We start from the raw sequence: 15,068 nt of genomic DNA, 5'->3' as shown, positions 1-15,068 counted from the left end.
ATTCCAATCCTACATGGTAACACTTACTGAACAATTTTGTGTTACTGTTATGGTGTTTGGACTTACTAAGCACCTTGACTCAGAAAGCAGGTATGAGTCCATCTGCTGCAATATTAACGTGGGACAAGGAACATCTCTCCTACAAGTTTAATGTGCGGATTTTTCAGAAATCTCTGGATTTCTGAATATGTGAAATTCAGACATGAAATCCTCTGCTCGGAGTCATCAGAAAAGAGAACTGACCTTAGAACTCCTCCATGGCAGGTGCTTGTGCTAATGACCATCTGATGGTGGGAGAGCCTCGCTCAAAATGTGTTGAAATAGCACACTTGTGAAACAACATATTTCAAAAGGGAAAATATGATATTGAAATGCTGTGACCAGCTCAACCGCAGAACCGTAACATCCACTTCCACGGTAATTCTAAAAGTACTCCCTATAGTACAGTAAATCTCAGCATGAAAACCTCTGTTCTGGAAAGTTCATGACTTTTCACAATCTTTGTCTGTTCATTTATTTACTTATTTTCTCCTTCCATGAAGACACAGAACTCACGGATCAGTTTTACATAACAGAAAATATTCAGTGAAGACAGCAATGTTGGGGGCATATATCTATTTCAACTAAACCTAAGGGGTCAAAAATTAGGTTTGTTTCACAGAAAGCACACACCAGATATTTCAAACAGTGACATTCTATATAACAAGCTTTACTGGTACATCTGAAGTCTCACTGACATTTGGCATAAGTTTTCAGAAAACATAATGCTAGAACTGGCCCCTCTGGAGCTTGTACCTCAAATGAACTCAGATGTAGAAACATATTTTCCTTTTTCCAAAGAGAAAACTGTGATGGCAGCTGGATAGCAGAGCTGTTTCACACAGATGTTATTGAAGGCAGGGTTTGCATCCTAGCTGCCAATCAACATATGGTATACTAGCTACAGTTTTATTTTTCTGTCTTTACTGCTACTGACTAAAGTTATTTATTACTGGCTATTCCAAGATTGAAAGAGGAACAAACCAGAAAGTATTCCACCACCGCAACCACTGTGTAAGACACAGATATACATTCACTTTCAAATGGATGAAGTATTTTAAGACACCTCCCGGCACTCCACAGAGCTGGTGGCATGGATCAAGGCGACGTGCCTCCCCTGCTTCCCTGCAAACTTGGTCTGCTTCAGGTGACTATCAGATAAGGTGATCTGCACTTACCTGAATGACTTCGTACCACAGTGAAGTAGAGAATGCGCAGTTATCTTCTGTTAGCATTCGGTAGCAGGTAGCGTGAAGTGGTGATATCTTTCTGCTCCAGTTAGCTATGCCCTGACAGAGGTTCATGCAATCAGCCACTTAAGGAGAATAAACCCCCAAAAAATCCACAAGAATGTTCTGTTTGTCTGTTGGATTTTTTTTTTATGACGTCTATCAGGCTAAATGCAGTGTAATTAGATGCATTTTAACACTTCTCATCTAATACTTTTATCTCCTCTAGACCAAGGACATCACCAGCTGGAGGAAAAACAAACACAAAAGCCCATGCAGTCAGGATGTTTCTGTCTGTTAAGGCAGCAAACACTTGACACACGGAACCAGGTTTTTGACAGGACTAATCAGTCAGAACTTGGCTTACAATTCCTTTGATTAACCATAAACAAAATACCATCTTAACAAACTCTTTTCATAGTGCTTTAGAAGGGCAGTTCTTCATCCAGTGCTCCCCCACCACTGCACTATGCGCCTCTGCTATAGGACACTCGCACTGTCCCTGCGTCCTGTTCCACTCTTAAAGTACTCTGCCATGACAGGTCTTTCAATCTTTTGCCTTCCTGTTTATCTCAGAAGAAATTCTCCAGACCTCTCTTGGGATTTATCTCATTCCTCTGTTCTTTTCTCCCAGTCCCTCAGTCCTTACTGGACATTCAGCACCACAGCAGAAAAAAAGCCAAAAGCCATGGCAACTCAGGCTGTTCTGCCCCCATCTTCCTGCAGCCTTCTCAACTTCTGCCATTTGCTTCTTCCTCCACCCTCTTGAAAACCTGGTAAGCTTTTTTCTTTTATTTTCTTCCAGCTCTCAGCTTTTTATGGTGTCCCATCTATTTACATCCTTCAGAAGACTCTTGCAAACATCTCGATCTCTCACACCCAAGCTCCTTACAACTCCTAGTAAGATGTGTGTATGAGAGCATATACTTACGAATTCATTGATGCTTGTGCACTTTTCAGTCTTCTGTATGTTTAATTCTTCTTTCTGTATATCTAACACTCTTTTTTTTCTCTGTAGCCCTTGGGGAATACCTCATTTTTTGAGATCCATACCAAGGACTATTTATTTTAGTTCAGATCAGCTGATTCTTGCTAATTACTTAAGGGTAAGTGATCATGTAAGAAACACTTGAAAAGAAGCACAGGTGAACTACTGCACCCCAAATGAATATTTCAAAATATTATAATTGAGCAATGTACATTTGTGACATAAATTCTAGTAATTATGTAAGTGCCAAAGTTGGATCTTTTAACACGAAAAAGGCTACTTGTTTCATTGAAAATAGTTGAGAAAATACATGTTCTTTGGACTGCATACAAAGAATGAGAAACCTCTAAGGAAGAGGTGAGTTGCAGAAGCAAAATTCCCACATTGAGAATTAGCTGCTGTTACAGAGATTCAGACTAGAGTAATAAGGTCATTAATTCTATATTTCCTTAGTTTCTATGCTTTGTAGGTTTCTCTTTTCATACATATTTGCACAGTACCTAACTGTAAGTGGGTGCTTCTATAAAACAGTTTACCATTAATAACGGATATCTGAGGTGAGGCTGATGTAGAGAGAAAAAATTATAAACAACTCATGCAGCTAATATGTTGACTATTAATTAACATGAGTGATTCATTCAGTGCTATATCCAGACAGAAAGCCAGACTGAAACATAAAAGGGCAATTTAGAAAAAGACTAGAACTTGCACAGTTATCAGCAGCAGTATCTGAGACCTCAAATAATGGCCTAATTACAGCTCATCTGAAAGGTATCAGGGCCTTAGCCTCTACAGAAAGTATTAATGGAAAATTACTTGCTTTTCAAAGCCACTAAGCCCATCTGCAGGTTCCATATCAGCTCCCACCAGACATATATCTTTTTACACATGGGTGGTCTGTCACATGATGATTGACTCAATCTTGACAAGAAAAGGGATAGAAAAATTATCACTTTGTGCAGATATGACCACTTCTAACTTTGGCAGGTGAGGCAGTCCGGATTGCCCAACACCGACTTAATTGCAACAGATAATATTTTCCCCAATTCTTCCATTTTCATAAGCACCAGCCAACATATCTGTCCTTTCTATGTTAACCAATCCCCTCTCAGTTTATGATTTCTACCATATTTTGTCCATTGGGACCAGCCATATAGGTAACACTTTTATTCAATAGTACTGAATGCTACCGAGTGTTACTTTGCATAGCAAAGTAGTGCTGAGTAGCACTTTGCTACACAAATGCAGCTACTTGTAGCTAGGGAGGGTACTTCTCATTATAAGGAAGAGCATGACACTTCTGCCCTTTTGCTAGCATGATACATAGCACCAAAGACAAATGAAAAACTGTCCTACCAGGATACCGGCAACAGAAATAGTGATGCTCAGGTGCTTTGAATGCCAAGACCTGAGCAAGCCTGAAAAATCCCCCATATATTTTTGTGCAGGATTAGGATGTTGATCAAGTTACCTAGAATGGTAGCCCCCTGGGTCCATGAGATCCAAGCCAATTCTGAAGTCAGTCACTAGGATATTCAAATCTCCTCAAATGATGAGTTTGATGACATTCTTTCTCCCCTCCCAAAGGCTGGCCATTGACCATTTGATAGAAGCATTTGATACAGCGGTGTAGCTCATCACACGGATATTTCTAAAATTGCTCAGTCTTCATTCTCTTGCAAAGGAAGCAATCTCTATTCTTGCATTATGGATACAGAATTCATCTGAAACCAAATGCAAGAGGCATTGCTACACCGAATGGGGCCAATGCTTACTCACATTTATTTATTTACAAAACAGATGCTTTGCAAAAGTAAAGTACAAGAAGAAATGCAGACAACTAGTTACCAGATCAGCCTCTAGGCTATGTTTTAAAATACCTTTCAGTGGTGCACCTGAATGTCACTGAAGCTGGAGAGAGGGGTGGGGGGAGGAATCAACCACTACAACTTCACTTGAATAGTAAAGGACCAGCAGATGTGGAATCTGAATATTCAATAATTACTAAGCAGAAACAGTAAGCCTCCCAGTGTGGGACATTTTTCTGTTTGTGTTAATTATACTAATTAGAATTAGAACTTCCACTACTCAAATTTCCTGCAGCTGTGTGGTGCTAGCTGCTATTGTTAGCACTCACAGAAAATACTCCAACAGAGGGCACCAAGAAAATTACTTACAATCTGAACACCCACACAATCCTGTCACATTGGAAAGACTGCAGACAGCATAACTAATAAAGTTATTGTGCTATTTTGAAAGAATAATAGCATGTTTGAAGAGACCATATTAACCCTGTTGTAAAGTATTGATTGCAGTCTGTAGTAAAGGAAATGAAACAACAAAGACATAGTGTTTTAATTCTTTTCCTGTTTGCTCTTGCTAGTCTTACTCTGTTTCAATTTACACCTATATTTGAGAACACAGAAAATGTATCACCTGTGGTTCACAAAGACACTTTTATTTTCATAGACACTCTTTCAGCAACTTGATGATCTTAAGATTGTACTTCGGTTCAAGCAAACGCTTGTGAATATAAAAGAAATCCCTGTCTAAAACTGCTTGAATCCTCTTTGTCATATTTACTTCGGTGTCAAAAAAAAGTCAACAAAAATGTCAAAAGATGCCAGCTGATTGGCTCCAGACATTTTGGTTTAGATGTGTTACAAAAAAAAAATAAATGTATAATTATCATCTCGGTCTCTAAGGGAATGCTTTAATTCCATACCAGTGCATTGCAAATGAGCAAAACAAGTAGTGTGTTTTTTGTAACAATTTGCTGTTGTTTTGAAAGCACATCTGCGTGCATACATCTAACAATACCGTGCCACTGCATAAAGCTGTTCTAGATACAGCTGAGGCAAATATTTGGGATGATTTTAAGATTTAACATTTCACAGCATTTAAAGCACTGGTCCTCTTAATAAAATCATCAGGTTCAGTTAGTTCTACTAGATTTGTTTAAACTTTGTAAAAGCTATTTTCTTACTCTGTGCTAAACTGTAAGTTTAAAGGCAAGAGGACATCTGAATTAGGAGAGAATGATGGACATTTCAAACATCATCTTTTATATACACTGATATATAAAAATCAGTTATCACTCTTCTATTGTAAATGAACATCATTTGTAATCGTTCTCTGAGGTGATCTAGTATATATAAAATCACTTCACCTTCTTTTTTTTTTCTCAAATGGTGCTTTTAAGAGCATGATTCCTGTAATTGCATTTCCTTCCTTTTCTATGAGAGTATCTGTAAAGACATTTGGCATCTCATCAGCAAAAACAGCAGATGGAGAAAGGCCTTCCTACGTGCTCTGTCAAGGGAATTGCAAGTTTAGGTGGGGTTTTAATAGACATCAAGGATTTATTGACATGCCAAAGATTGCATGCCTTGACTGTACCTATTATTTGTGCCTTTCTCTTTTAATAGAAATGAAAACAATTACTGTGCAGAAAAGATTTAGCTTTTCTTTGAGAGTATCATACCATATGGTATGGGGGATGTATAGCTGACAAAATGAATGTAAAAATGAAGTACATAGACTTCAGATGATGCTAGTTGAACTAGATTTATGTTTCAAGTTTTAACTGAACTGATAGAAAAGTTTACAAATAGCAAAAAACTTCATATGCTAATAGCAATTCAAGTAAGATATAAAAATACTTGTTACTCAATTTGGCTTTATATAAAAATGGCCTTGGGGACCAAAGAACATTTCAACAGACAACTAGGTAAGCACTGTAATTATAAAAATGAAATTCAACAGAGTTTTTCCAAATAACAGTCTTGTTATCACATGATAGCGCATGAAATTGCAAACAGAGCAAATATTTTTCTCGGTTACTGAGAAAAGAGATTTTCCTGATAGGACATGATGTTCATAGATGAGGCATGAAGATATTTGTACTGGCCATTCAGGGAGGAAAAAAAAAACCCTTTTGGTAGGAGAGCAAACTCACAGCCTGTATCTTGCATATTTCTCAAGGAGCTATTAAAAAAAGCTGTATCTGATGAGTTAAACTCTCAGCAAACTTACCAAAAAAACCCCAGCTATCCTGAATATGCACTTTTTGTGAGTAACTAAATGTGCTTCCAGAAAGCTCCTTAATGTTCTCAAAATCCTACGGCACATGCAAGGAGTGTCAAATTCTCCATCAGGCATATATGTGAAATGTTTGGGCTTGTGCAGATTCTAGAGCTGGGTGGAAAGATTTTGTAAAGGACCTTCAAGGGCCCAAACTCTTTCAATCTTTCATGCTATGAGTTCCTTCCTTGTCTCAGAGGACAGAGGAAATTGCTGTCATGCTCTAGAATTCAGTGTGGAAATACAGAAATAACAGAGCTCAGAGTTAGGTAGACCTTCATCGACATGGAGAGAATATTCACATCCTTGCAGCAAAAGTTATTTGTAGAAAATGGGAAAAAAGAAAAAAAAAAAAGAAATAAGATTTGGGGACTTTGGGAATAGAAAAGCATTGAAATATTAGTTACGGTGTTATAAAAGCACAGGGGAGTTGTACCAAGAACACTGCAGCTGCAGCAAGATCTCTTGAATCAGGTTTCAGACAGCTCAGTATCTGGGTGCACAGGGGAGAAACATGAGCTATTAATTGCAATATTAATCATATACTGCCACCGTAGTAGTGCAAGGTAGCACTTCACGCTGCACGTTCACAAAGGCCAAATGTCCCCTCAGTAATTTCTGGAACTGCTGAACTCCTTGCACCATGACTCTACAGAACCTTATTTTCAGGAAAAAAAAAATAATAAAAAAAAGATTGAATTTCATTTGGGCTGCCTGAGCAGATCCCTGACCAAAATTCACCACAGTCGCATATCTTAAACTCACTTTCAGAGTACTGCAATATGACTGAACACCAGGCATAGGACATGAAAAAAAGATCCTGAGGAGTTTCTCTGGTCACCTTTCCTCTGCATGTTTTTCATGTTTCTCTTTGGTCGCAAGAGTATTCCTGCCTCGATCTCATCCTCTCCCTCACCAACGCCTGCTGTCCTGAGACAGCCGTATGCCCAGCCAACGCATTCCTTTTCCTATCCCCACTGCAGAGCGCCTGTTTAATTTTGGCTTTCTTGAAACAGGAATGTGCTAAGAAACTGATCATTAACAATATCTCCTCATTTACATCTCCAGTGTACCACCTCCCAAAATGGTACTAAAGCATTTTATGATCTATAATCCTCTTAATCCGCATCTGTGAAAATCTCTTGCAACAACCAGTGTGCAAATAACCACTTATTCACTATGTTATTCACTGTCACGTGCTCAGGCTGCTCCCGCAGCTATTCCCTCTGAACTCACTGAGTTTTATAGCCATGCAAGAAGAGTCACAAAAAACTCAAGGCATATCCCCACCAGTTTCAAGGAGGCATCAAGGCACTGAAATGAATGCAATCAGGCCCATGTACCATCAGCTAAGACCACTTTCCTAAGTCAAAGAAATGCAAAATATAATCTCTCTTTTCCTTTGAAACAAGGGACACACAGAGTAGCTGGAAAGCTCAGGTGACTGGAAACCAGACATTAAGGCATTTATCTATGAAACACAGTTCAAATTCAGACCAGATCAGTCTTAAATGAAAGTCACTACCATGTGATGACTGCTCAATGAAAGCTGATGCTCTCAGACACGCAGATCACAGAAACTGCCATCACAGCGGTGGGTAGCTTCGGCAAAGACAAAGGACTGCGTAGCCTGGATAACTAAAATAACCTCTAGTGTCCTGAATATTTCCCTGGCCGTGTGGTCCGGGGCTGAAATACATTGGCAGGGTAGCTCATGGAAAGTTGCATTTTTACTAGTTATGTTGTATCTGTAACCGGGGATAAACAGAGGGCTTTCAGTCTCCCAGGGCTGTCAATCTGTCATCTTCCACACACACAGAGAACAGGTTTTGCCTTTTAAAATAAAGAACATTGTGAACAGAAACTCATCATTAATCAAGGCTTATTTCTCTAGGCAGGGGGAAAAAAAAAAGCAGAGTCAAGTCACCATCCCCACATTTGGAACTCTATTCCACATCACAAGCTGTGGATAAAGAATATAAAGTAGAATCAGAAAGTTTGTCCTTAGAGAAAGGAAAAAAAAACCACTTAGGTCTCCGTGTGGGATATGCTGGTCTGCAGAAGTTGAATAAACTGGTACAATACACAATGCTATGACTCACAGTGCCGGATGGAAGAGCACTGTATGCTATCCATCAAACATTCGCTTCAAGACAATCCTTAAAACTTTGAACACAGCAGGATGAGAAGATCACAAACCTCTCTGGAATCCATGCGTGCTGCTAGGCACTCTACCTGCCTTATAGCAACCATGGTTATAAAAAACCCTTCATGTGTTAACCTGAAATAAATTAATGAGACTGCTTATAATTTATGACTGGATAGGTAGGCTTCCATTTTGCGATCCCAAAGACTTGTTGGAGTACTCTTTGTTAGCATAAGCCAATAGAATAACCCATCTTCTCCTGGTGTTAGAAATGCAGATTTCATTGCAAATCAGGCATGACTCAAATCTCTGACAGTTGATGATTAAAAAATTACAGTAAAAATAAATTTAACTTAAGTGCTTGCTTACAATATATTTTTAATAATTTTATTACTGACAAGCCCCTCTGAGGTCTATAGTATATGCATAAAACAATAATTAGTGTAGGCAAAAGCAAAGACTGATTTAGAGAGATACTGTCAAGAACAATTTTTGGAACTTAAAGCTTGACACATTTTCAAAATTAGGTTGATTAGTCATTGAAATCCTTTATGAGGCAAAGACTTAGACTCTTCAAAAATAAAGACTGAATGCCTTTTCAGACCTTTGATTTAGTTGACCGTAAGTGTGGTCACTTAACAGAGGGTATTGTTGGATGACACTGTTACTGATGATGTTATACAGTAAGCCAACAAATGATCCCTTCTAGTGTCCTTAAAAGCTAAATCTTGAAATCTCATCAATTTTTATGTGTACTTCATACGTTTACCAGTTTGGGTGTTTTAATATACATTTTTCTCTTCCAAATGGTTTGAAAACACTCTCAGAAAGAGTTGGGGGGAAGTTGTGAGATCTGGCCCAATCTAGCAAGCCATTATCATCAGGCATGATGAATGAGGCCCTGATTTCAGTGGGACTATTCACAGTACCACACGGAGAGCCAGTGCTGCTGGACAGGGCTCTCATTGATTATATAAAGACGACCAAATAACTAGACCTGAAGTGCTATAAGACGCATCATGTGTGCACGTTGAAAAATAGGGGTAACATATACTCTCTAATCTCTCAGGTACAGTAATTTATAGATGTTACTTGTAACCTCAAATGGAAAAATGTAGGCAGAGTGAGATTTTAAGCAGACCATTCTCCTTATTAAATGAAATATTTAGCAATTTTGAATTAACAATTCTAATTATAAATGCCAGGCAACCACGTTTGAACTGCTACCATAGCTAATTACTCCAGTGGGAAAGGAAACAGACGAAAGGGCATTTCAGCTGTGCAAGGACAGGTTCTCTCTGAATCTATATTTTGTCCAAATACAACATGCAGTTAGACCAAGTTTGTGGGAATCTTAACCCTTCATCAGCAGGAGCTGCAGGGTTTCTGATAAGTGTTGTCTTTTTCTTCCTGCTGAATAAACTAGTGATTTTCTCTGAGGCTAACGTAATTTGTATTTATAGATTTCTGCTTTCACTTCATCATTGTCTATAATCTCCTCTGGGAAATGATTTAATGATATTGTTGTTTTAGTGGTGCTATCACTAGTGCTATCATTATAGTGGTGCCACATAGTCAGCAGTCTTTAAGTGCTGGCACTCAGGTGGGCACTATAAGAGGACTAACCATTGCTTCTCATTGGGACACCAAAAATCAGACAAATGTGCCAAATTATTGTGAATAGGACCTAAAAAGTGTTTTGGAATTTCCTGGAGACCAAAATCTTGCCGATCTACACAGCTTCAAGATCAGATTCACTAGAAGTTACTATGATAGACTTTTTATGGGACAGATTCATTCTTAAACACCTCCTTGAGCTGTCTGAGCCTCCAGTAGAACCCTGCCCTTCTTCTCCAGAGGATGAGCAGCCAAGAGGGGAGAGGAATGGACTGGAACGTGAAGAAAACCAGGCTGAAATCCTACAGATTGCTTCAGGTCTCCTGGAGCAGTTTTGGCTTAGGAAGATAATAAGCTACCTAAACCCAAGCTAAAGATGAAAAACATCCAATCCTTTAGACAGGAACACCTCTTTGCAAACTGTATCAATGCTACTATGCTACCAGTATGATAAGGGTGTAGGGTCCCTGTTTGTATCCAAAATGCCCCTACCCGGAAGAAATGGCAGTTGAAGAGCAGGATGGGACAATGCAGAGTGCAACAATAAGATGTATCGATCCAGTTGTTGAACCTGGAGAAACTACCTTCTTCTAGGCTAAAGGAAGATCCATGACCACATTTCAATCTGCAAGCAAATATTGCTGAGACCTTGAGGACCGTGATTTGTTTGAGGGAAGTGGCATCGGAAAGGCATTAGGCAAAACAAAGGATGTGTGAAGGCCTTATTTGCAGCAGAAAAAAGGATGGTAAGGTAGTACAATATATTTTTCACAGCTGATGAAGGTTGGCATTGCATTCGCCGTATGTATTCTTGGACTGTTCTTCTGTCGCCTAGTCTGTCATCATTGAGATAAAACAGACAGCAATACAGCTCAGCCGTGTGATAGCCATGATAATAAAGGATCACCCCAGTACAGACAGAAAATAAAGCATCCAAGTTCATAGTAAAAGCTGCCAGATTATTCTACATAAAATGTAAAGACATTTTTCTTGGACCTGCATTAAAATGAAAAGAATATCAGATCCAGTTGAGATATATTTTTGAAAACTAAAATGAACAATCGGGCCAGGTAAAACATTTTTCTCACATAAATGGCTGTGTGAACCTTCTTTTCAGGAAACAACAAATACTGTAACAGATTTCCAGGTAAACCCCATTAATTCTGCTCTACAAAATTTTTACTTTTCAACACTCTCTAGACTCTTATAAAATTATTCTTAAATGTATTACAGTATCCTGTCTCAGCTAGCATTGTCTTTCACAATGCTGTTTTCTCCAACTTTTCTGATTTGTTCCTATAAACTTATTCTAGAGAAAGAAGAAATATTCCAGGTATTACATGACTTAAACTGGATATAAGAAGTGCAAGTTTTAAATTTAGAACTAAAAAAGGGGAAAAAAGGAGAATAGAATAACTTTATACATGGCTCCAACATCCTGACATACAGTAATTCAGAGTGAGTCACTTGCCATCCAGCAAAGACAAAGTATGGTAATTCAACTGCCGATAAACTCTTCGGGCAGAAGTTAACCTACTTTGGATAAGATATATACACATGTATTCTTGGAGTAGGTAGCCTTTTCCATTTTAGTAGCTTATTTTAAAAACTGGGAATTGAAGAGAATACTTCAGCTCTGAAATGAAGGAACATAAAAGTGGAAACTTAGGGCTTTATGGTAGATATCTGGAAGTCACACTGAAAACTTGGAGCTAAAGTACACAGAACTGAGGCAGTAATATTCTAAGAGCAACCAGAAAATAGCTGTCAGACCCCAGAGACAAAGTCTTTATGAGTTTGTAAGATTTATTTGATGAGACTTTCTACTTTGGAAGAGAAGTTTAGTAGCAGCTTATGAAAGACTGTTCTAATAGAGAAAGCTTTTGTGGAATGACATGAGCAATCACTATACCAGACGTCAGTTATGACTTGTGAGTCTGCTGAGTATGTATTAATGTAGCTTGATTAATTTCCCCCGGGGATGAAATCTGCCTGAAACTACAGACAAGATGGCACCCATGAATTTTTAGCAGTTGTTTCTGCAAAAGTATCTTCAGAGCATTAACAATTCCTCGGTTTTATATGAGATGAAGAAATAATTCAATATCTATTCCTCCTTCTTTGAGAGGTCATATATCCCTACCCCAGCAGACAAATTTACACGGTAGGCTGAAGAAGAGCAGGCTATATTTTGTTTAGTATCTTTTCCTGCCCTGTTGCAGGTAATGCTGGAAAGCCTGTGCCAGATGTGACCTTTTCTTTTCAGGTGGGCTGTTACTGGTCAGCAGCGTAGACTCGTGTATGAAGTGCACATACCTGGGCCCCAGTTTTGCTTTCAGTTGGTAGCCAGTGAGATTGCAAAAATAAATGTGAGTATAGTGCTGGACTGGAAATGTCTTTAATCATATTCTTCTTCCCTTGAGTACGGACTGATTGACTGCAGATTCCAATTTTCATTCCTGGATATCATTAAAATTTGCGAAGGTAAGGTTGAATCATATACTGGGCTTCTTGAGCCTCTTTCTTATTCAAATCATAGCCATCTCTTGGTTAACTGCAAGAACCTGAATATATTCCTTTCTAATGGATAAATATGCTGGAGGAATGGGTAATGTTTTTTATATTGTCACTTACTCGTGCTTGTTTATGCTCATGGTTGTTTTCTTTAGATCATTTTATATTCAGGCAGACTCCTCAGCTACCCTCATACGTATCAATTTCCAATTAACAAGAAGAAGTGGAAACATTCAAGAATTTGGATCTCATCTAAGTTGTGAATACACCACTGTAACACCAACACTTATTACAGGGCGAGTAATTGCTGCCCTCCAAGCCAAGCCTAGCTTTCTTTAATTTCAGTAGCAGGTTTTGCAGTAATCTATATTGGACATTTATGCCCGGATAAGCCAAACAAAGTTACTACCAATCCCAGGAGACCCGCTAAACACTACAGAGCTCTGCGTTACTTAAAAGTAATTTTTGATTTATAAGCTTTATTTATTTCACTTCAAGGTTTTCTCAAATAAGATTTCAGCAATGGCTGGTATGGAGGAGTTAACGGTAATCTCAGGAACGCTAATTCCATTAAGGGATGGACGACTGAATTCTCAATTTATTGTACTTCTAAATAATTAATTTGCCTCCAAGGCCCCTTAATAAACTGATCACTGGATGTGGCACAAGTGGACATAGCAGCACTGTGAAAGGTCTTGAGGCTATGGACGACTTGAGTGTCATTACTCTCCCTAGACGAATCGCACCGTTCAAATGAGGTTGTAGAATTTTTTTGTTGGTAATGGGACCAGGGTAGAAATGTATTTCTGATGTCTGTTTTGTATGAGATGTCTCAACTGTGACCCCCAAATCACTTAATCCTTGTGAAAAAAAATAAAAACAAACCCTAGGAAAGAGATGTTTAAGTGTTTCCAGGCCTATCACTTGACAATATTCACAAACTACATGCTCTTTAAAGGTTTTCAAGAGGAAATTACCCAGCTCTGCATTTCTTTTTATGTACAAAATATCACCATGTTGCTTGTGCCAATCACAACATGCTACGACTGGGTAAAAGCTGGATGAAAAGTGCAATGTGATTTTGGATCACATTGATTTTACTTTCAGTTTGTTTCTTTCATCTGTTAACTTTTCACAAACATTCTAACCACTGAATTTTAAATGTGCATGTTTACCCAGTTAAGCAACAAATAGATGCACGTTTACCTTCTATGGGATCAGAAGCAATACTGTGTGATTTATCTGATTTATCCTGCTATTCACAGCCAACTATTTACCCCCAAAAGCCACCGCTAAAATGATCTCTCTAGGTTGTCCACCTATACGGGATATATATTTATATATCTATTTATATGTATAATATATATTATCCTTTTACATTAGATTTTCTACCAGCTTCTAGTTTTCACTGTATCAGCTTAACACCTGCAAGACCTCACCCAACTCAACCGTTCTCTACTGTTGGATCTCTTTGTCTGCTGCACTTCAGTGCCAACGCATGCCCTAAGGCCATCTGTCCATTTTTCTCCCAATTTCTTAGGAATCTTTGAAGGGCACATTGAGTGCCCTTTCCAAGCTGTTCCAAAACCTGAATAAACACCTTCAACTGAGTTCAAGCTCAGCTTTAGTGTTGTGGACTTTAAAGCTCTACATGCTTTTAAACCATTGCAAGCAGCAGGTACAGGTACAGCAATCTAAAAAGAATTGGCTAATCGGCACAGGAATGCAATGTACCTCTGCGAGTCCTCAGAAAGTTCGTAAGTCTTTCTTGTTGGTACCTTCCGCAATGGCACAAAATTATATTTCCTCCTATGTTTCTAATGAGGAATATGAGCATCAAGCTGTGATGAATGGCATGGGGGTAGAAGATGACTAGTAAAAGGCTTCTAGGTAATGTGGAAAGATGTATTTGCTTAAACAGAAAATGTGTTGCAAGAACTTGTTTAAAACCAAACAGTTCTGAGGAGTTTAATCCATTCATAATCACTGATAGATCTGATACACTGCGCTTCACCTACTAGCTGCCTCCCAAAGACCAGATTTTGATGCTTTAACCAAATAGCGTCTTACAGAACAAGACTCTATTAAAGTATATACTTTTACAGAACACTTTCGTTGATGTTTAGACAAACTCAGAGACAAGTTTCTTTCTGGGCGGGACCCTGACATAAGGAATGCACAGTACAACGTAATTTTGAAGGGATGGAATTCAGTAAAAGAATTTATTTTAGAACAAGGCCATGCCTCACTATTTCTTGAAGGCTATTCCCATGTTATATTTCAGTTGTCAACTATTTTGTCTGCTCAAAGGAAAAAGACGACAGGATTTGGTCAATAATAGGGAATGTGCTCTTTTTTAAAAATCACAGGCTATTTTATCAAAATTGCAGAAATGACAAGCAGACCAAAGTAATATCCTGTCTCTGGGTAAAGAATTGAAAGTTCTAGCCTG

The sequence above is a fragment of the Phalacrocorax aristotelis genome, chromosome 3 (assembly GCF_949628215.1).
Source record: "Phalacrocorax aristotelis chromosome 3, bGulAri2.1, whole genome shotgun sequence".
NCBI classification, from domain to species: Eukaryota; Metazoa; Chordata; class Aves; order Suliformes; family Phalacrocoracidae; genus Phalacrocorax; species Phalacrocorax aristotelis.
Note: the sequence above shows the minus strand (reverse complement) of the source record.